Source organism: Euleptes europaea, chromosome 4 (genome assembly GCF_029931775.1).
Source record: "Euleptes europaea isolate rEulEur1 chromosome 4, rEulEur1.hap1, whole genome shotgun sequence".
Taxonomy (NCBI): Eukaryota; Metazoa; Chordata; class Lepidosauria; order Squamata; family Sphaerodactylidae; genus Euleptes; species Euleptes europaea.
Window position 1 is genome coordinate 12,819,183 of NC_079315.1, and position 21,558 is coordinate 12,840,740.

Below are 21,558 nucleotides of genomic sequence, written 5' to 3' on the forward strand. Positions count from 1 at the left end.
CAAACCAACCCTCTGACCCAGTACAAGAAGAAGAGTTGGTTTTTATATGCCGACTTTCTCTACCACTTAAGGGAGACTCAAACCGGCTTACAATCACCTTCCCTTCCCCACAACAGACACCCTGTGAGGTAGGTGGGGCTGAGGGAGCTGTGACCAGCCCAAGGTCACCCAGCTGGCTTCGTGTGCAGGAGTGGGAAAACAAATCCAGTTCACCAGATTAGCCTCCTCCTCTCATGTGGACGAGTGGGGACTCAAACTAGGTTCTCCAGTTCAGACTCCACCGCTCCACACCACCGCTCTTAACCACGACACCAAGGGGGAAATGCAAGGATGACTGTAGTTAGGGTGTCCACCATGGATGCTTCACCCTCCGCTGCTATGGAGAGGAGAAGTAGCGCTAGGGTTTCCAACCTCCAGGTACTACCAGACACCTGTGAAAGAAAAGAAAAAAATATATTAAAAAAAGAATTATACAGATGATACATACATGTGGTTCTTGAAAAAAATACTTACCTTTTTGGATATAGGAATATTACATGTATTGGTATTATACCCTATTGGATATTGGAAAATTGCATTTTGTAGTGTGTAATTTGTATTTTTGTATTTCTGTAAGCTTGTATAATGATCAGATTTGTTGTGGTATAATATAGAACTTGTTACATTTGTATAAGAGCTGTTTCTGTGTCATTTTGGTTGTAACTATTGTATATACAGAAGTGTCTATTGCTGCAAACCTCCAGGTACTAGCTGGAGATCTGCTTTTACAAATGATCTCGAGCTGATAGAGATCAGTTCCCCTGGAGGAAATGGCCGCTTTGGCCATTTGGATTCTATGGCATTGAAGCCCCTCCTCTCCCCAAACCCCGCCCTCCTTAGGCTCTGCCTCAAAAACCTCCCGCCGGTGGCAAAGAGAGCAGCTCCGCTTTCCAAAGGGCAACTATGAGGGGCCTGGGAGTCCACTTTTGTGCATGTATGAGGAAAAGGGTGAGATGCAGATGCGAGTGGCGGCGGCAGCAAGTGGAACAAAAATGGGTGTATGTGGACCCCATTCTCGCCTGTTCTCACCTGCTATGGTAGCAAGGACATGTTTTTGCACACACGGACACACCCGGTGTAGATGCAATCGTCTCTTCGTCTTGAGACACCTGTAAAAACTGGAGCCTTCTACACACATAGGGTTGCCATCTCTGGGCTGGGAAATACCTGGAGATTTGGGGGGTGGAGCTTGAGGAGGGCATGGTTTGGAGAGGGGCGGGGCTTCAATGCCATATTCAATTGCCAAAGTGGCCATTTTCTCCACGGGAGCTGATCTTTGTCACCTGGAGATCGATTATAATTAGAGTTGCCAACCTCCAAGTAGTAAGCCCAAATCTAACACAGATCAACCATACAAAGTATAGCTAAACAACAGACTGTATTATACAATACCATTGACAAACACATACAAAAGTCCTATTTCTTAAGCATAAAGACACAAAGTCACAATATTCCAAGGTTTCCAAAATTCACTATCCTAAAGACAGACAAAAAGTCCAACAGATACCAATTCAAGGTTTTTTCCCCTTCTTTCAGGTGTGGATTCTAGGTAAGTATTACTCAGGGGATCAAAAGTGAAGAGGAAGACGGCCATTTCAGTTCTTCATCAGTTCCGCTTCACCAGCCTTTTATATCCCATCTCTTATTTCATATTAAAGAATCCATATTAAAGAAGGAACCTGTTGGAAGACTGTTAAGAAATAAAATTGTTGGTATCCTGGGAAGGAACCTTATGAAGGATTCTTGGATATGGATTCTTTAATATGAGATAAGAGGCGGGCTATAAGGTTGAATTGGTATCTGTTGGACTTTTTGTCTGTCTTTAGGATAGTGAATTTTGGAAACCTTGGAATATTGTGGCTCCACCCCCCAAAACTCCAAGTATTCCCCCACCTGGAGCTGGCAACCTTAAGCCCAGGCGAACGTGCTCATCTTTCCCTGGGGAAACTTCCAGTTGAATGGGTCCCATTCTCTGGTGAAAAGTACAATAGGGCAAAGTCTGAGCACTATCAGCAGCAGATCCTCTCCCAGATCTTCCCTCTGCATAAGCAATAGCCTTGAATGAGAGGCAGATAGCAAGATAAGCGAAGGCCCTGAAGGATTTACAGTGCCATCCAAAGTCAGTTGAAGCCAGTGGGCTTAGAATAGTGTAACTCTGCTTAGGACTGCACTGTCAGAAGGCCAAACTTCTTTATGAGTATATTCCTTCTGGGGTTGGGAAAGCCCACTGTGACCAACTGCACGGGTCTCCACCGTGGTGGCCCCCAAGTGTTTTTAGGAAGTGGGCGGGCCAGGTAGGCCTTTTGCCCAGCAAGGTTTCTGATTGACTATCAGTAGGGTTGCCAACCTCCAGGTACTAGCTGGAGATCTCCTGCCATTACAACTGATCTCCAGCCGATAGAGATCAGTTCCCCTGGAGAAAATGGCCACTTTGGCAATTGGAGTCTACGGCATTGAAGTCCCTCCCCTTTCCAAACCCTGCCCTCCTCAGGCTCCGCCCCCAAAACCTCCTGCCGATGGCGAAGAGGGACCTGGCAACCCTAACTATCAGATATGTGATTGGATGTGCATATTTTTTTAAAAAAATGTTGCTTTGGTAGCAGTTTCCACCAAAGCACAAGGATCTGTACTGTGTTACTGAAGCTAAGCTGTGGCGATCATTTTGTGGCTGGCGCAGAAATGTTATTTGGAGAAAAATTCGAGGGCTCTTGGAAAGAAAACGCTCTGCGTGATCTTGAGATAGCATTGACAAACTGCTTTCCAAAAAACACTGGAAACATGTAACTCCTTCGGCATTGTCTGGGGGGGGGTGGGGATGGCTTTCAGGTGGAGCCATCTAGCTATTTAGATTGAGCACAGTTTGTTCCCGTGCAAAGCTCATTGGACCAAAGCACATTGGTTTCCACTTTGCATAGCATCAGGTAGTAAATTAATCACTTCCTTTGCCAGCAACCTAAGCAAGAGGCGCCTAGACCCAGATTTACAAACCAAGAATAATGTATTAATCTTCGAGCTTGACAGGATGAAGCATTTCAGTTTCTCGTGTGCATTTAGGTATTTGTTTATTTGTCATATCGGAATGAATGTTACTAGTAACCTATCTACTTTCTGGCTTTTTTGCCTTTACTGCCATCACCCTCCAGACTTCTCTTATATGTCGCCCCCCAGTTTCATAAGATCTGAAGATGCAGTTTTCTCCCAGACGGAGACCCTTCCTTCTCTGGGGTTAACAGGCACACTGAGATAGGCCTTATCACTGGCGGCACCCACTTCAAGGCATTTCTTGCTCAGGGAGCTCCTCCAGAAAACATGTTTACTTTCCTACGGCTAGGTTTGCCAACTGCCCGGTTGTGGCGGGCAATTGCCCACCAATCTACCGGGCTGCCCGTCGACCAGCTTAAGGAAGAATCAAACCGGCTTACAATCACCTTCCCCTCCCCATAACAGACACCTTGTGAGGTAGGTGGGGCTGAAAGAGTTCAGAGAGAACTGTGACTGGCCCAAGGTCACCCAGCAGGCTTCACGTGACGGAGTGGGGAAACTAACCCGGCTCACCAGAGTCCACTGCTCCAAACCACTGCTCTTAAACCCTATGCCACGCTGGTTCCCCCCTCTCTTAGTATGACCTACCTCACAGGGTGGTTGTTTTGAGGATGAAACAGAGGAGAGAACGATATTGTAAGTCATTTTGGGAGGAGACAAGTAGGGTATTTATAAACAAGTTAGTAAACATTACTGGGAGATAGGGCCTGGGGTTCTTCCAGAATTACAACGGATCTCCAGACTACAGAGTAGGGCTGTCGATTCGGTTCGGCCCGAACCGAAAAACAGCCAAATTCCCCCCGATTCGGCGGTTTTTAGTTCGGATGGAACCGAACTCAAAAAAGGCTGGAAACCGGGGAGCCGAATTCGGCGAGTTCGGGGTGTTCGGTGAATAAATTCGGCAAATTTGGGGTTCGGCACAGCAGCATAACCATCAGTTAGTAAGCAGCATTCTCCCGCGGCCAATCGGTGGCCGAGCAGGGTCTTCTTCTGGCCAATCAGTCGCGATTGAGCACGTGAGCCCAGCTGCTGCATGGCCCGGGGAGAGAAAGAGAGAGTATCTGTTTGTGTGAGAGAGAAATCCCCGTGGGGGGGGGGGGTGCGTGTGCACATTCGCTCCTTTCCGTGGCTGCAGGGGGCGCATTTTTGGGGGTGCAGCCCCCAAACTTTCAGCGTAGCTTCAGATGAGCCTTCTTGCAAGAACCCCCAAGTTTTGTAAAGATTGGGTCAGGGGGTCCAGAGATATGGGTCCCCCCTTTCCCTATTGGGATGAATGGGATCAGCCGATCCTATGCATCTAGAGAGCGGCAAATCCAAGGCAAAACCTCCCGTGCTTAAATGGAATTGTATTGGATTACCCAGTCCCTCCTGATGGAACAGAAGACATCCACAGTAAGACCCCTTTTGGGGCTTTAATCTATAATTTTTTTCCGTGTCTATGTGGGGGGGGGGAGCAGAGTCTGTGGGGGGGCAGTTTCTGTGGGGGGGGAGCCAAAAAAGGCTTTTGCCCATTCTGCCGAGGGGTGTGTGACCACTCACCTCTGTGGGAGTGTGTGTACTGCTTTTAAAGTTAAGTTTAAAGTTGAGTCTGTGCGGCGGCTAGCGAGTCTCTCTCCGCTCGGCACCCTTGGTGTCGAGCCTCCTCCTTGGTGTTTTTCACTGTTTTTGCCTCTAGCCTGGGGTTGAGTGCAACGGGGCGGCTTGCGTGAGATCCCCTGCGTCTTGGATTTTTTCCCCGTTTGGGGGGTGCACCGCGGCGCCGTATTGGTTGGAGAGGTGGGGGGTGGTGCTGGTGAGACTTGCTTGAGTTTGGTGGGGTCGTTTGCATAAGGGGAGAGCGTCCCTCCACCATGAGAAGAAGGAGCAGGGCAGAGAATACAAATTCTGGGTTTTTTTTTGCATGGTCTGTTTTGCTGCTCACTCAAAAATGTTTTTGCAAAATCTGACTTTCACAATACATTTTCACGGTCCAAGTCACCTGCTCCTTTTTTCCTTTTTGCTATAGCTAGCCTAGTGCGCCTCTGTTCCTTTCCATGGTCACTCGCGTGTTGCTTTGCATTGCAATGGTTAGCACGGGAGGTTTTGCCTTGGATTTGCCGCTCTCTAGATGCATAAGATCAGCTGATCCCATTCATCCCAATAGGGAAAGGGGGGGAACCCATATCTCTGGACCCCCTGATCCCATCTTTACAAAACTTGGGGGTTCTTGCAAGAAGCCTCATCTGAAGCTACGCTGAAAGTTTGAGACCTATACCCCCAAAAATGGCCCCTCCGGAGCCGCGGAAAAGCGCCAATGTGCTTCAAGTGGCTTTATTCCTGTCACTGTGGGCAATTTCTTTGTGGGGGCAACCTCTTCCGGGCCCCATATCTCGGGACCCCCTGACCCAATCTTTACAAAACTTGGGGGTTCTTGCAAGAAGCATCCCCTCAAGCTACCCTGAAAGTTTGAGACCTCTACCCCCCAAAATACCCCCCCCGGAGCCGCAGAAAGGCGCGAGTGCATTTTTAATGACTTTATTCGGCCGAATTTCCCCCCGAACTCGAACTAGGTGCCGAATTCCACAGATCCGAATCGGGGGAGTTCGGACTTCAGCATATCCCGAATCGAGATGGGCTGAATTCTGCCGAATCCGAACTATACCAATTTTTTTTTCAACAGCCCTACTACAGAGATCATTTTTGAAGTAAATAGCAGATTTAGAAGGCAGAGTATGGAATTACATGTCTGCTGAACTTCCTCCTCTCTTCTCTCCCCAGGAATTTTCCCAGCCAGAATTGGCAACCTTAAGAGAGAGTACTCATGTTGCCCACAAGTACATGGTAACATGTAGAAACAAATACAACTTTCAAAATGAACGCTACTCTCACATAAATGAAGACAGATCTCTTACCAAAAAAAGCAAAATTTATCTTGGATAATTAACCAGGCACTCTCGCTCAGCCATGGGAACTGAGATTTATTCAGTTCCCAAGGGATTTAATTATCACAGAGGCCTTGAAATGTTGAAGAGATGTTTAAATGCCCCTTGATAACAGCTTCCTGTTGATTTTGGGTATTGTGCCCCCTGCAGACTCTTACCACAGCCAGAGTTTTAGACAGGATCTGTTAAGACCATTACTAAGACGATGGGATCTGTCCAAGAGGGCATGGCTCATAAACCAGCCTTCTACTGAGTCAGGCCATTGGTCCCTCAAGAGTTTCCTGTCAAGGTCTTTCACATTCCCTTCTGTCTGATCTTTTAAAATGGAGATGCTGGGATTGAACTGGCGACCATGCAAATGCCAAGCAGATTCTCTACTGTCTAGTTTGTGGGCTTCCTGGAGGCACCTGGTTGGCCCCTGTGTGAACAGACTGCTAGACTTGATAGGCCATGGTCTGATCCAGCAGGGCCTTTCTTATGGTCACTGAGCCATGGCCCAGTAGACATATGGACTAGGGTTGCCAACCTTCAGGTGGCGGCTGGAGATCTCCCATTATTACAACTGATCTCCAGGTGACAGAGATCAGTTCCATGGAGAAAATGGCCGTTTTGGCAACTGGACTCTATGGCATTGAAGTCCCTCCCTTCTCCAAACCCCACCCTCCTCAGGCTCCACCCCCAAAATCTCCAGGTATTTCCCAAACCAGGGTCAGCAACCCAGTACAGACTCTTCAGCAATAAAATTTATTACTATTGTTTGCTTTAGGTATTATTAGGATTTTAGTGCTATTAGAGTTCGGGGTCCTTAATCATAGAATCATAGAGTTGGAAAGGACCACCAAGGCCATCAAGTCCAACCCCCTGCACAATGCAGGAAATTCACAGCTTTCCCCCTCCACACCCCTAGTGACCAGAAGATGGCCAAGATACCCTCCCTCTCATCATCTGCCTAAAGTCACAGAATCAGCATTGCTGACAGATGGCCATCTAGCCTCTTCTTAAAAACCTCCAGGGAAGGAGAGCTTACCACCTCCCGAGGAAGCCTGTTCCACTGAGGAACCTCTCTGTTAGAAAATTCTTCCTAATGTCTAGACGGAAACTCTTTTGATTTAATTTCAACCCGTTGGTTTCTGGGGCAACAGAAAACAACTCGGCACCTTCCTCTATGTGACAGCCCTTCAAGTACTTGAAGATGGTTATCATGTCCCCTCTCAGTCTTCTCCTCTGCAGGCTAAACATATCCAGCTCCTTCAACCTTTCCTCATAGGACTTGGTCTCCAGACCCCTCACCATCTTTGTTGTGGCTGTGGGCACTTTTGGAATTTTGAGACTAGGGAGTGGAGACCAGCGCAAAGTGGCTGCCGTGGGGCATGGGCCGTGGGGAGATAGGGTGTGTGTGCAGCATTCTGCAGCCTGGTGCCCCTTTGTATTAAAAACAGACACACACACTCCAACTATGCAACCATTCATTGGAGCAGATCTGTGTTTCGAGGCTTGCCAATTCCAGGTTGGGAAATTCCTGGAGTTTTGGGGGGTGGAGCCTGGAGAGGGTAGGGTTGGGGAGGGGAGGGACCTCTGCAGGTACGTGAGGCCAAAGACCATTTATGGATAGGGTTGCCAACCTCCAGGTAGCAGCTGGAGATCCCTTGCTATGACAACTGATCTCCAGCTGATAGAGATCAGCTCCCCTGGAGAAAATGGCGGCTTTTGCAATTGGACTCTGTGGCATTGAAGTCCCTCCCCTCCCCAAACTCCGCCCTCCTCAGGCTCCTGCCCAAAAACCTCCCGCCGGTGGCGAAGAGGGACCTGGCAACCCTATTTTATGGATGCTGGCTAAACACAAATCCAGGAAAAGTGGGCAAAATGCATGGAAAGGCATGGGGAGAGAGAGGCTACCTCTGACGGTCGGAAAAGCCCCAAAGTAGTCGGGGGATGGGTGACCGCAAGGAAACAGCCATGCATAAATGGCCATAGAGTCTGCCTTCCAAAAACTGCCATTTTCTCTGCCGTCTGGAGAGGACGTGTAAGCCTGAGAGATCTCCAGGCCCCACCTGGAAACTGGCAACCCTGGCTCTGTCCTCACCATCAACCCTCTAGACCAGGCTTGTCCAAACTGCGGCCCCTGGGCCACATGCTGCCCAGGACAGCTATGAATGCGGCCCAACACAAAATCGTAAAATTACTTAAAGCATTATGAATCAGCTATCATTAGGGTTGACAGGTCCCTCTTGACCACTGGCGGGAGGTTTTTGGGGCAGAGCCTGAAGAGGGTGGGGTTTGGGGAGGGGAGGGACTTCGATGCCATAGAGTCCAATTGCCAAAGCGGCCGTTTTCTCCCGGGGAACTGATCTCTGTCGGCTGGACATCAGCTGTAATAGCAGGAGATCTCCTGGAGGTTGGCAACCCTAGCTATCGTTAGTGTAAGTGTATTTTATGTACGGCCCAAGACAATTCTTCTTCTTCCAATGTGGCCCAGGGAAGCCAAAAGATTGGACACCCCTACCCTAGACTGGTGATGCAGTTGCCCAAAATGCTGGCCACCGCCGGGCTAAAATTCCTCCTTTGCTTCCCACGATTAGCCCTCAGTTGATGCCACACAACGTGAGAAAGGGGGGAAGCGGAGAAGAGACAGCCGTTCCCTGCCACCGCCAAAAGTCATAAATCCATCAGAGGCAAGGCCAAAGCAATCTCCCTCGTCCTTTAAAAGAAATGCCACCAGCCACTGATAAGGGGCAAAGCGACCGCGCGAGGCTTTTTGGGGGGAAAGGAGGCGCAGTCAGCATTTGTTTGCACCCCTGGGCTCTGCTAAAACGTGTGCAGCAAGGCAGGGGGGACGACGACTCCAGATTTAGAGCCTCGGTGCGGTCAAAAAGATGCTTTCTCCGCAGAGCTCGTAAAACCGAAGCCGCCGGAGATTAAGTGGCTGGCTGGGAGGCCCTTTTCCTGGGAGGCTCCAGGGGCGGGGGGACAGGTGGGAAAGACACAGAGAGACTAAGCGTGTCCTGAGCTGGAAAACCCGGCAAAGTGGGGAGCCTTTATAAACAGCACCCCCCCCCCCAAATGAAGAGGTGGGAAGAGAGAATCGAGGCGAAAGATAATGGCCATTTATGCAGGGTCAATTTTGATGCTCGCTCAACGCTCTTTTTTAAAATGCGACCTTTAAAATGCCTATTCACAGCCCCGATGCAAAAGGAGAAATTCCACCCCATCCCCACTCGCCTGCTCCTTCGTTCCTTTGTTTGCATAGCCATTAGCAACTGCCGGTTGCATAGTTAAAGTGCGGTTGTGATTTTGCATGCTTCCTTGAGGGGATTCTTCGAGGCGGGGGCGGAGCAAACACAAAAGGTCGCGTTAAAGAGGCGCTTAAGAAATGCTAAGCAGGTATGCGCCGGCTTGGCAGTCGTTCAGCGTGAAAAACTAAAAAAATAAATATGTGGGGCACTTCAGCCTGGAACGCGCTGCTAATTACCAAGCATAAATGGCCAATGTCAGGAAACCAATGTGATAATTTCCTATGGCATATTCTGGCCTTTCTGTTTTTCACAGTTGAGGAGGGCTGCCAACCTCCAAAGTGGGGGGTGGAGATCTCCTGGAGTTACAACCGACTACATAAATTGCTTATTTATTTATTTTTTAAAAAATTATTCCACTTCTCCTGAAGAAAATGGCTGGAAGGTGGACTGCGTGGCATTATACCCTACCAAGGTCCCTCCGAGGGGTTGCCAGCCTCCAGGTCCTCAGCATAGATGCGAAAAGATTAAACAAAGTGCAAAACTTTATAATGCTACACAATAACACAAACCACAACTGGTCATACAAACAGATATAACACGAATAACATCAACATGTGCACCACCAAAAAGCAGTCCAAAACCAACATATATAGTCCAAAAGGTATACAGCCATTCAAAAGGTAAGTATTCAGCAGTCCTTTGAAAGTTAAGTGTTCGCAGTCAACAGTGGTCCCATGAAGGTTTCCACGAAGTGAAGACACAGACCGATGGGGATACGGCCGTTTCGATTTCTTACATTAATCTCTTCTTCAGTCCCCACAAACAGCTTATTCTTTCTTTAAATTTGGCTGCCAGCAATATTCTTTGACCAACGTCAACCAGTTCCACAAAGGGATACAAAAAGCATAGCCCTAAAAATCTCCCGTCGGTGGCGAAGAGGGACCTGGCAACTCTATCCTAAGGCTGGGCTTAGTTAGGTTTTCAGGCCTCAGAGTCCTCTTTCTGCACTGTTCTGATCAGTACAGCAAGACTTTCACCCGTTCAGAATCCTGTTTTTCCTCTTTTCTGGCCCCCATTTATCAAGGTGGGTGGTAACTATCAATAGGGTATTTTTGCTTTTGGCATACCCTCCACCTTGACGCTCACCTGGCACTTACCCCGCTGTCAGCCTTCAATTCAAGGCTTTATCTTTATTTAAGCTGTCATATGGCTGTTTTTAGGTTTGAGGTCTGCTTTATGGATCTCTTTATGCCCTTTTTATATCCCTAGCTTGTTTTTAATGGCTTGTTCTGTGTTTTTTTTTTTAATTTGAATAATTTATGACGGTTTTATGATTCTGATGGTGGTTTTTTTTTTTTTTTTACACGTAAGCTGCCTACAGCAGGACTCTCCAGAAGTGGCATAAAAATGTCCTACACAAAAACAAATTGTACAACTTCAGCGACATCTGCGTTTGCTACTAAACCACCATTGCCCAACTGCAGAATTGTCATTTGTCTCAAAGTTCGTGCTCTTCCCCCCCCCCCCAGAACTTCCATCCAGGATGAAAGAGTAAGGCAGCAAGATTGCTAGAAGACCTTTAAAAATAACGAAAAACCCTGGACCAGTTGCCAGACATTTTTGCATAAGATCCAAATAACCTTTCCTGGGGGTTTGTTCACATTTGGTGATCGTCCACATCAGATAGCTTCCAGAGTTCAAATGCCTTGTCTTCATCAAATATATTTGCTTATTTATCCCTGCAGCTCTTCCCCCTGGTGTGCGCTTCTGTCATCTCTGGACACATTTCTTTGGACTGCAAACACTATTCTTGTCTAGATCTTAAGGACTTAAGGTTGTGAAATCCCCCCCCCCCCCAGACAGGACTCTGTCCTCATATCGGGAAGGAATCAACAGGTGAAGTATTGTCAAAGGCTTTCACGGTCAGAGTTCATTGGTTTTTGTAGGTTATCCGGGCTGTGTAACCGTGGTCTTGGTATTTTCTTTCCTGACGTTTCGCCAGCAGCTGTGGCCGGCATCTTCAGAGGAGTAACAGTGAAGGACAGTGTCTCTCAGTGTCAAGTGTGTAGGAAGAGTAATGTATAGTCAGAAAGGGGTTGGGTTGAGCTGAATCATTGTCCTGCAAAAAGTATCAAATGTAATGTGCTAATCATTGTCCTGTAAGTATTAATACCACATACCACACCCTCATTAGCACATTATCTTGATATTTACAGGACAATGATTAGCACATTACCTTTGATGCTTTTTGCAGGACAATGATTCAGCTCAACCCAACCCCTTTCTGACTATATATTACTCTTCCTACACACTTGACACTGAGAGACACTGTCCTTCAGTGTTACTCCTCTGAAGATGCCTGCCACAGCTGCTGGCGAAACGTCAGGAAAGAAAATACCAAGACCACGGTTACACAGCCCGGATAACCTACAAGAACCAACAGGTGAAGTGTTCCTTGAATCGCCCTGCCCCCCAAAAGAGAACAACTTCTGCTGATTTCTGCCTGTTTTATGCAACAGCCATGCGATAAACGGAACTGGCAAACATGGATTGGGGGAAATCAGAAGGAGATTGAGACTGGGAAGGGCAGCCACGAAGGAGCTAGAAAAGATTCTGAAGTGTAAGGATGAGTCACTGTGTCACTGGCCACCAAGATTAGGTTAATTTATGCCATCGTATTCTCTGTTACTGTGTATGGGTGTGAAAGCTGGACAATGAAGAAAGCTGACAGGAAGAAAGTAGACTCCTTTGAAATGTGGTGTTGGAGGAGAGTGTGACGGATACCGTGGACTACCAAAAAAAAAAAAAATTCGTCGGTTATAGATCAAATCATGCCTGAACTGACCCTAGAAGCTAAAATGACTAAACTGAGGCTATCGTATTTTGGTCAAATTATGAGAAGACAAGAGTCACTGGAAAAGACAGTCATGTTAGGAAAAGTTGAGGGCAGCAGGAAAAGAGGAAGACTCAACAAGAGATGGATTGGCTCAATAAAGGAAGCCACAGCCCTCAATTTGCAAGACCTGAGCAAGGCTGTCAAAGACAGGACATTTTGGAGGACATTGATTCATAGGGTCGCCATGAGTCGGAAGCGACTTGATGGCACTTAACACACACACACAGAGGATTGGGGGAGCGGGCACTGGTAGGAATACAGCCCTGCGTTGGTGTGCAGTCTTCCACTACATGATCTTGGGTTCCTTTTATCTCAAAGATCTGAGGCTATTTTATAGCATTCTTCTTTCAAGAGTATATTAAACCAGCCAAGCTGAAAAGAAGGGTCAAGAAACTGAACAAGGGCTTGCAGCTTTCGGAGTTTTCCTATAATCCCTCCTTATGTTCCTTAGTCATAAGCGCACTGGAGATGAATTCTGTGTCACTGAGGTCTCTCCCTCGGGCAAGGATCTTCACTTAGGGAAAGACACAAAAAAAGGAATCGAGTCCCTTTCACAGTACTGGAATCCAGAAAAAATTCAACACCCCATGATTTGTCATTCAAGATATTTTTCCCCGAAATTGCCTGTCCTTTTTAATCAGGGAGCAGCTGAAACTGATCCAGGAGGCAGCGGCTATTTTAAGATGCAAGGAACCTCAGCGCCCTGGCACAATTTGAAAAGACACTCCATTGCTGAGAATCCTGCCAGTGAGCGCTAGGCGGTGATCTTTCTTCAGGAGATAGTTGTCTGGAACGGCTGCTGTTTCATTTGCGATCACTAAAAAAGATCAAGATCCGCCTTACTTTTTTTTTAATGTGTGAGACATGAAAGGCTTAACTTCAGATGCTGTTTTTTTTTCATGAAAAAAACATGAAAGCAAATGGCACTTCATATTGAACAATTTTGCCTACAAGGAGACAGCTTCCCTTACAAACAGAATATGCACCTTGTTAGCAACAAGATTTCTGGGGGAAGGGGGGAATCTGCTTTGAGGTAGTAGTAGGGTTGCCAAATTCAGTTTGGGAAACTTCTGGAGATTTTTTGGGGGGCAGTACCTGGGGAAAGTACAGTTTGGGGAGGGGAGAGACCTCAGGGGGGATGTGATGCCATAAAGGTGTTTTATGCAAGGTAGTTTTACCTTGGGTTTGATGCTTGCTCGGCCCACACTTTTCTGTTGCGAATTCCAAAAAATGCTATGCACTAGCAAAACTACCAGCTCAAATCTGGAAGTGTCTGAGTCCTCGCCCCTTGAAAATGCTGCTTTGTAATTGGCTGTAGTGCTTGCTGTGAGAAAAACGTCCAGTTCTCCTCCCCCCCCCCAGTGGAAACCCAAGCGCCATTTTAAAAACAATTTCCCAAAACAGAGCTCTTTTAAAAGGAAGGGGGTGGGGGAGAAACCCAAGCGTCGTTTTTAAACCCATTACTAGGTGAGGCAAATGTCTGCTCAGAAAGAACTCCAGGTGGGAGACAAAAAATCAGAAAGCATCCGAGTCTCCACCCCTTGAAATGCTGCTTTGTAACTGGCTGTAGTGCTTACTGTGAAAAAAACATCACCCCCCTCCCCAGTTCCCCTGTCCCGCGCTTTGAATTATGCATGGAGATTTGACCCGGACTGATCTCAGGGATAGGGTTGCCAACCTCCAGGTACTAGCTGGAGATCTCCTGCCAATAACAACTGATCTCCAGCAAATAGAGATCAGATCACCTGGAGAAAATGGCCTCTATGGCCATTGGACTCTATGGCATTGAAGTCCCTCCCCTCCCCAAACCCAGCCCTCCTCAGGCTCCGCCCCCAAACCTCCTGCTGGTGGTGAAGAGGGACCTGGCAAACCTGCTCAGGGGAGTTCGAAGAATCGCATTACAAGATCAGGAAGACCCAGAATGTCGAGGGCTGGGCGCAAGGCCATCTCTGAGGGGTGGAGAACTCATGCATAACTCCAAGGAACAACAGAGTCAGTCCAGGGGCAAACATGAGTCAAAGTACCCATGCATAAAGGACCACCATCTACCCTCCAAAGCGGCCATTTCCTCCAGGGGAACTGATCTCTGTAGACTGGAGATCAGTTGTAATAGCAGGAGAATTCCAGGCCCCACTTGGAGGTTTGGCAACCCTGGCTGGTAGACTAGCTTCCTGCTGAGGCTTTGAAAAACGAATAACTTCTACATTTCCCATTCCTACACTGAGCTGTGACGTGGCTCTCACGGTGCAACCTTAAAGCCAATCTGTAAACTTATTTATGTTATTATTCGTTTTGTTTTTTTCCTGCCCTTGAAGGGCCACGGCATCACTCTTACCTTTTTAAAAAGGAGAATCAAACCGGCTTACGGTCTCCTTCCCTTCCTCTCCCCACAACAGACACCTTGTGAGGTAGGTGAGGCTGAGAGAGTTCGAAGAGAACTGTGACTGGCCCGAGGTAGCCCAGCTGTGTAGGAGTGGGGAAACCAACCCGGTTCACCAGATTAGCATCTGCTGCCTACATGGAAGAGTGGGGAATCAAACCAGGTTCTCCATATTAGAGTCCACCCCTCAGAACCATTACACCACGCTGGCTCTCTTTTTGAACCCACATTTGCTCCCCAGTACAACATTGAATTGGGTGGGGGGAACCAACAGATGGCCAATTGGCCACAAATCTATTCTGTGTGCCCCCCATAAGCTATAGCCCTCCACTTACTAGTCACATGAACACATGAAGCTGCCTTCTACTGAATCAGACCCTTGATCCATCAAAGTCAATATTGTCTACTCAGACCGGCAGCGGCTCTCCAGGGTCTCAGGCAGAGGTCTTTCATGTCACCGACTTGCCTAGTCCCTTTAACTGGAGTTGCCGGGGATTGAACCTGGAACCTTCTGCATGCCAAGCAGATGCTCTACCACTGAGCCACGGCTCCTCCCCTAGTCCAGTCCCAGGAAGCTCCGTACTAGTCTGAGAACCCCATAATTGCTCCTTCACTGGTAGATCGATGTAGAAGCCTTACTTCCCTTTCACCGAACAACAGAAAGAAGCGGTAGTAGAAAGTGCTCCTGGGGGGGGGGGGGTTCAAAGCAAGAGGCAAACAGAGGTGGTTTGTCATTGCCTGCCTCTGCGTAGCAAAACCCTGGACTTCCTTGGTGGTCTCCCATCCAAGTACTAATGGGGGCTGACCCGAAGAAGAAGAAGAAGAGTTGGTTTTTATATGCCGACTTTCTCTACCACTTAAGGGAGACTCAAACCGGCTTACAATCACCTTCCCTTCCCCACAACAGACACCCTGTGGGGTAGGTGGGACTGAGAGAGCTCTAAGAGCTGTGACTAGCCCAAGGTCACCCAGCTGGCTTCATGTGTAGTAGTGGGAAAACAAATCCAGTTCACCAGATTAGCCTCCGCCGCTCATGGGGAGGAGTGGGGAATCAAACCCAGTTCTCCAGATCAGACTCCACCGCTCCAAACCACTTCTCTTAACCACTACACCACGCTGGCTCTTAACCACGACACCACGCTGGCATCTGAGATCTGATGAGATCGTGCTAGCCTGGGCCATCCAGGTCAGGACACAGAAATAAACACTGATATAATTATTGTGGGGGTGGATTCTTAAGGAGTCACAACCAGCAACGACCTGCCTAGCAAATATTCACCACCACTGGAATAAATTCATTACACAATGCAATGCAAATCATGAAACCGCAGGTGCTGCAGCATATGTCTGAAGGATAGGTTACCAAATAATGAGTCATATTTTTGTATTAATGGAAAAATACAATTTTTTAAAAAATCAACCATTCTTCCCTGCCTTCTGATGACACAGGCTGCAGAAGTATTGACTCATGCCTTGTCTGTATTCTCATGGAGAGTCTCGGGGAGATAATTGGGAGATTATTCACACACCATATTGCTCAGTTTCAGGGCTGGAGGAACAGCCTGGCGTTTGCCGAGCGCCCAACCTTGAAATAAGCTGAAGCGTCCCCTTCCCTGGTCCCTACCCATGAAACAGAGGAATGACCCAGACTTTTGGTGTCCCCACAAAGAAGTCCCCCAAAAGCTAGCTCCCACAACTCATATTTCATGGTACACTGGTTGGGCCTGTGCCCTGTGTAACAGTCGCAATCCGCTCCAACTCTGTTCTACTCATAGAAGTTTCCTATCAACAATTATGTGTGTGTGTAAAGTGCCGTCAAGTCGCAGCCGACTTATGGCGACCCCTTTTGGGGTTTTCATGGCAAGAGACTAGCAGAGGTGGTTTGCCAGTGCCTTCCTCTGCACAGCAACCCTGGACTTCCTTGGTGGTCTCCCATCCAAATACTAACCAGGGCTGACCCTGCTTATCTTCTGAGATCTGACGAGATCAGGCTAGCCTGGGCCATCCAGGGGATATTTTTTTTGGGGGGGGGGATTTTCAAGTGCTGTAGGTGGGGGAAAGAGGTTATCTTGGATTTTTTGCCCTTGTCCCCTTATTTATTTATGTCCTACTTTTCTCCCCAGTTGGAACTCAAAGCAGCTTAGGACACCATTCTCCCCTCCTACATTCTCTTACAACAACCACCCTGTCAGGTAGGTAGGATTGTCAACCTCCAGGTACTAGCTGGAGATCTCCCACTATTACAACTGATCTCCTACACATGAAGCCAGCTGGGCGACCTTGGGCTGGTCACACTCTCTCAGCCCCACCTAACTCACAAGGTGTCTGTTGTGGAGAGGGGAAGGGAAGGTGATTGTAGGCTGGTTTGATTCTCCCTTAAGTGGTAGAGAAAGTCAGCATATAAAAACCAACTCCTCCTCCTCTTCTTCTTCCTCTTCCTCCTGTCAGTGGACATGACATTTGATACAGTGAAAATGATGTCCTCGAGGACCCTGCAGAGAGAAGGATATTTGTTCAGATCTTTTATTGCCCCAGTCTTCAGAGGGGAATGGAGATATTTACTCTCTGAAATAATAGGAAAGCAGAGAGGTGTGTGTGTGTGTTTGTGTGTGTGAGGGACAAAGACTTCATCTTTCCCTCAGTGATAGATAGTTGTGGGTTATGAAGTGATAAATCTTCCCTTTGGCAGAGGGGCAAGACGGGAACTGGCACCCAAGGTCAACCTCTGCATATTCCTCCTCCCCGCTCAGCCAGGGAAGGGAAGTCCCAGCGTTGCCACCATAATGCTGAAGCAAGCAAGAAGGGGTGGAGGCTGCAGGTGAGGACTATATTAGACCAGCAAAGCTGCACAGGTGGCTTTTTCATTCTGTGAAACAGAGAGAGAGAGAGAGAGAAGGGAAAGGTGGACTAGAGGAGCAGGTAGAGAGAAGAATCTGACAAGATATGGCAGACCGGAAGAGACTTCCGTCTCAGGTGAGGTCCACCTGCTCCCCCACTGTTAACTTTCCCTTCAGGCTCTCCTAGGTTTTGTAAAATATCCACCCATGGGTTTTGTGTGGCCCAAATTTCAGCTTTCTGGGTGGTTCGAATAAATGTGGAATTTGGGGGCTTATGAAACATCATGGTGAAGTGGTTAAGGGTAGCAGGCTCTGATCTGGAGAACCAGGCTTGATTCCCCACTCCTCCACATGAGCCGCGGAGGCTAATCTGGTGAACTGGATTTGTTTCCCCACTCTTGCACATGAAGCCAGCTGGGTGACCTTGGGCTAGTCACACTCTCTTAGCCCCACCATTCTCCCCTCCTACATTCTCTTACAACAACCACCCTGCCAGGTAGGTAGGATTGTCAACCTCCAGGTACTAGCTGGAGATCTCCCGCTATTACAACTGATCTCCTACACATGAAGCCAGCTGGGCAACCTTGGGCTAGTCACACTCTCTTAGCCCCACCTACCTCACAGGGTGTCTATTGTGGAGAGGGGAAAGGAAGGTGATTGTAGGCCAGTTTGATTCTTCCTTAAGTGGTAGAGAAAGTTGGCATATAAAAACTGACTCTTCTTCTTCTTCTTCGAAGTTTAAAGAGGCAGGCAATGGCAAGCCATCTCGGAACGTGTCTTACCTTGAAAACCCCATGCGGTCACCATACGTCAGCTGAGACTTGACGGCACTTTCCACCCCTACCAATTTAGAGAAAAGATGACTACGGGGATGGGGTGGGGACGACAATGAACAAGTTTTATAAAGCAGAGTCGATACTTCTCCCATAATACTGGAACTCGTGGCCACCCAATGAAGCTGATGGGCAATAGATTCAGGATGGTCAAAAGGAAGTACTTCACTCCACTGTAATTATCTTGTGGAATTTGCTGCCTCTAGTTTATCTGGCCTTACAAGGGGATTTGACAGCTTCATAGAAGGGACGTCCATGAATGGCTGTTAGCCATAAAAACGAAATAGAACCTCCATTTTCAGAGGCAGTAACCCCCTGAGAACCAGTGCGGGGAGACCACAATGGAGGGCGGATTTGGTCTCCATGTCCTCCTTGCCTATAGGCTTTCAGAGGGCATGTGGTTGGCAACTGTATGAAACAGGATGCTGGACTAGACAGACTTACTGTTGGTCTGATCTAGCCCAGCTGCATTGAGATTCTTAAGGTAAAGGTAAAGGTCCCTTGTGCAAGCACCGGGTCATTCCTGACCCATGGGGTGATGTCACATCCCAACGTTTACTAGGCAGACTACCTTTATGGGGCGGTTTTCCATTGCCTTCCCCAGTCGTCTTCCCTTTACCCCCAGCAACCTGGGTACTCATTTGACCAACCTCAGAAGGATGGAAGGCTGAGTAAACCTTGAGCCAGCTTCCTGAAACCAACTTCCATCAGGGTCGAACTCAGGTCGTGAGCAGAGCTTGGACTGCAGTACTGCAGCTTGCCACTCTGCACCACGGGGCTTCTGTGTTAAGGTTCTTACCTTAGCTCTTCTGCACTTTATGTCCCCTCTAGAGACCCTTCTCTAATTCCCGTCCATATGCTTTTTGTAAGCAGTTTTGCAAGCTTGTACAAAAAAGTGTTTGAATAATTGTCTAAAAGGGAGGGCATGTTTCAGAGGGGATGAGAATGTTCATCCATAAGTGCTACCTTTTGCCTAAACACTGATCTATCTGTCTGTCTATCTGTCTGTCTATCTATCTGTCTGTCTGTCTATCTGACTATCTATCTGTCTATCAATCATCTATCAATCATCTATCCATCTATCCATCTATCCATCTATCTATCCATCCATCCATCCTTAGGCAAAAGGTAGCACTTATGGATGAACATATATACATTTTATCCTGCATGGAAAGTGTGTGTAAATTCCCCCCCCCCAAGTATACCACCCCCAAAAAAGATGGGGTCATCTTACACTTTTATACAAGCTACAGTTACAGCCAGTAATTGTGTGTGTGTGTGTGACATTTTTAAGGGAGTTATTTTACATTTGGGATTGTCTTCCTTTTGAGTAAACACGGTAAGATCCATTAATGCTGCCGGCATCCGTGGTGCCTGAACACAAGTGACGGGGACTTTTCCGTTGTGGCACCAGGATCAGGGGACCCTTTCCCCTCATCAGCTTGCCTAGAATTTCGCTTGTTGAGTTTTATACGCCAGATATTTTCCCCCCCGGGTTTTGGCCTTGTTTCTTCTTGCCTTTTTAAAAAAACAATTGACTCTCCTATCCCGCTCTTTATATTACCTTTACAGCTCTCTGTTGAGATTTATGATTTACAATCGGGCGGCGAAAATGATGCTAAATTATTTTTAATATCCTTTTAAACTGCTGGGATTTTGAGTCTGGATGCGGATTTATTTCTTTTATTTCATTGTTTTTAACCTTTGCGTGGAAGCTGCCCTCTGAACACTGCCGATATAGCGGGGAGTGGCTATTTTGAACGAACGTGCGAACGAAACATTTTAAGGACTCATTAAACCCTCTCTCTTGATCCTCGCACCGCAGCCCCTTGGCTGTCCGGAGAGGACAAAGAGGTGTTGATAACCGGTCTCTGGCAGACGTCTCTGCTTTTCCTGTGCACAATCCCACTTGCAAGATGATCCGGGGGTCTCACACGCGCTTCCTCTTTGCTTCCCACTTAATTGCTATTCCAAGAGCCGCACGCGTACGGACAGGCCAAGGCATGGAGCAGGTTTGAGAGATGTCAGCGCACCATCCGCATGGGGGGGAAATATGCTCTTCATTCCTCTCACACATTGCTAGGCTGTTTGAGTTAGTCCCTGCCTGGCGGCGGCTGCAGCACTACACAATGTGTGTGTGTGTGTGTGTGTAGTCCGTGCCGGGGAAAGTGGCACCAGGCAGCTATGGAACCAGTTGCAGCAATGCGAAAAGATTAGTGTGACTAGAGCCAGCGTGGCGTAGTGGTTAAGATCGGTGGCTTGGAGCGGTGGACTCTGATCTAGGGAACCGGGTTTGATTCCCCACTCCTCCCCGTGAGCGGAGGACGCTAATCTGGCGAACTGGATTTGTTTTCCCCACTCCTCCACATGAAGCCAGCTGGGTGACCTTGGGCTAGTCGCAGCTCTGTTAAGAGCTGCCTCAGCCCCACCTATCTCACAGGGTGTCTGTTGTGGGAGGGGAAGGGAAGGAGATTGTAAGCCCATTTGAGTCTCCCTTAAGTGGTAGAGAAAGTCGGCATATAATAATTTCAAATACACCTCATTGGCAGAGCACGAAAGGCTAGCAGAACGACTATGCTGAACCAGACAAAAGGTCCATCCATACCAGCATCCTGCCTTGAGTAGCATCCAGTAAAATGCTTCCAGGAAGTTCCCAGTCCCTTGCTGTTAGTCCTGGGCTTCTGGTTATCAGAGGCATATTGGCTCTAAATATAGACCTCCAGTCTTTTTCTAACACCTTAAGCTAATGAGCATCACCACATCCTGTCGCATATGTGGATGGAGAGATATTTCCCTCCCTCTCCTCATAATGAAGTCTGCCCAGTGAAATTGACGGAAGCCAGATGAAAAACATGATTTGGTCAGGCAATGTGTAATTCACTTATGGAATACGCTCCCACAAGACAAGGCGATGGTCAGGAAGGCAGGTGGCTATTAAAAAAAAAGGATTAGACAAACTCATGGAGGGTTGATCGGTGGTGTTCAGTTATGACAGCTACATGTGGAACCTTCACAAGCAGAGAGCCAACGTGGTATAGGAGAGCCAGCGTGGTGTAGTGCTTAAAAGCGGTGGTTTGGAGGGGTGGACTCTGATCTGGGGAACCGAGTTTGATTCCCCACTCCTCCACATGAGCCGCGGAGGCTAATCTGGTGGACTGGATTGGTTTCCCCACTCCTACACATTAAGCCAGTTGGGTGACCTTAGGCAAGTCACAGCTCTCTTAGGGCTTTCTCAGCCTCACCTACCTCATGGGGTGTCTGTTATGGGGAGAGGAGGGGAAGGTGATTGTAAGCTGGTTTGATTCTCCCTTAAGTGGTAGAGAAAGTCGGCATATAAAAACCAACTCCTCCTCCTCCTCCTCCTCCTCCTCCTCCTC